This window comes from Palaemon carinicauda, chromosome 15 (genome assembly GCF_036898095.1).
Source record: "Palaemon carinicauda isolate YSFRI2023 chromosome 15, ASM3689809v2, whole genome shotgun sequence".
In the NCBI taxonomy this organism is placed as follows: domain Eukaryota; kingdom Metazoa; phylum Arthropoda; class Malacostraca; order Decapoda; family Palaemonidae; genus Palaemon; species Palaemon carinicauda.
Genome location: NC_090739.1, coordinates 137,437,481 through 137,439,980, shown reverse-complemented (window position 1 = coordinate 137,439,980; position 2,500 = coordinate 137,437,481).

Below are 2,500 nucleotides of genomic sequence, written 5' to 3'. Positions count from 1 at the left end.
GCCTACACACACACACACACACACACACACACACACACACACGCATATATATATATATATATATATATATATATATATATATATATATATATATATATATATATATATATATTGTGCGTGTGCATACGTACCCAGATATGTGAGCATAATGATAAATCATCGTGTGTCTGACTTCACCAAACCCAACTGAAGGTACATCGTTCTAATTGGGACACTTAGTGCACAAACTCGTTAGTTCCCTGGGAGGTAAAGATTGGGGGTTTATGGGGGGGTGGTCTATAGGCCCACCTGCTGAGTCATCAGCAGCCATTGCCTGTATCTCCCTGGGTCTAGCTTGGGCGCGGATCATATGTATATAGTGGTCAGTCTCTAGGGCATTGTCCTGCCTCTTTCATTCATGAGCGGACTTTAAACCTTTAAACCTCCTAGTAAATGTTTTTCAATCTGAAGTTTCTCTTAGTAAAGCCTTTCTTATAAAGTCGCACTCATAAATCATCATCATCAGCATCTCCTCCTACGCCTATTGACGCAAAGGGCCAGGGTTAGATCTCGCCAGTCGTCTCTATCTTGAGCTTTTTAATTCAAAACTTCTCCATTCATCATCTCGTACTTCACGTTTCACAGTTCTCAGCCATGTAGGCCTGGGTCTTTCAACTCTTCTGGTGCCTTGTGGAGCCCAGCTGAATGTTTGGTGAACATTATCTTGGGGAGTGCGAAGAGCATGCCCAAACCATCTCTATCTACCCTTCATCATGATCTCATCCACATATGGCACTCGAGTAATCTCTCTTATAATGTCATTTCTAATCCTACCCTGCCATTTAACTCCCAATATCACAAATAGACCAGCCAAAAGAAAAGCTGACTGCTATTGCCTGTAACTTTCACCACAATCGTCCCTTGATCTATCTCTCATGAAGGCAATTTATACCTGTTTGTTGGCGAAGCTTAATGGAGTTAATTCCGGGTGATCTTTTGCCGCGTGTGCGTATTTCATTTGTATTCCTTCGTCATCATCGGATCCTGAAATAGTCTGGATTCGCCATTCTGGTAAAAGGATATTACTGATTCGATTCCTGTGGGCGGTCGGTGCAAACATAACAGCTGTAGTTCAGAACACTGGTATAGTTTGGGTTTTCTATTCTTCTCCATCATGAGGCTCTATACTACTGAGTACTCTAGAAGTCTTATTCGAGTTGTGACTTATGTTGTGGTGTTATCTTCCTAATCGGGTTGTTGAATAAGTCGAACTTCAAAAGTTAAAATTTGCAGCAAGTTTTTTTTGTTGTGTTGAACAGGCTGACATAAAGTCTCTCTATATAGTTTGTATATGAAAGATCTTTTTTAATGTTGTTACAGCTCTTAAAATAGTAGTAGTAGTAGTAGTAGTAGTAGTAGTAGTAGCAGTAGTAGTAGTAGTAGTAGATAGTAGTAGCTGTAGCAGTAGCAGTAGTAGTAGTAGTAGTAGAAACTTAAAAGTTCAAACTTGCAGCAAATGTTTTTATGTTGGACAGGCTGACATAAGTTTTTATGGTTTATATTTGAAATATAATTTATTTATTGCGTTATTTACTTTCCTCACTATGCTATTATTCCCTAATGGATCCTTTGGGCTTAGGCATGTTGCTTCTCCAACTAGGGTTGTAGCATAGCTAGTAATAATAATAATAATTATCTTCCTCTTGTTTTTTTTTTTCAAGTTTTTATAGTTTATTTATTAAAGATCTAATTTAATGTTGTTACGGTTCTTAAAATATTTTATTTTGATTCTTTATTACCTGTAATTTATTTATTTCCCTTGTTGCCTTTCCTCACTGGGCTATTTTTTCCATGTTGGAGCCCTTGGGCTTATAGCATCTTGCTTTTCAACTAGGGTTGTAGCTTAGCTTATGATAATAATAATGAGAATACTGATATTAAAAATATAATAATAATAATAATAATAATAATAATAATAATAATAATAATGTGAAGTTTGGAATTCCTTTGAAAGGGGGGGGGGGGGATATTCTACCTTATATCAAATCAAGTTTGAAGGTGGGTGAGTAATTTAAAGACCTCATTTTAAGACTTAAAATAATTAAAAGAGGATTTTCCAAATGTGACACCACCTCGCTTCAACTTCTCTCGCCCACACAACTTTCTTTTTATACTTTTATACCTTGGCGCTCATGAATGGCAGAGGGCAAGGGACAGTGACATTGCCCAATCAAGCAGGACAATGCCCTAGTGACTGACCATGTATACTTATGATCAGCGCCCCAAGCCCCCTCTACACCCAAGCTAGGACCAGGGAGGGACAGGCAATGGTTGCTGATGACTCGGCAGTTAGACCTATGGTGAAATTGTAGACACTAAAGGATAAACTCCAGTTTGGCGAGCACCATTCAGAGACGTTACCGATAAGCCACAGCAATCCTATATTCACACTTGCGTTTTTTAAAATTAAGTTTTCATCTGAGTCCCATTAGATATTTAGGTCTGATCCTTGTAGTTTCTA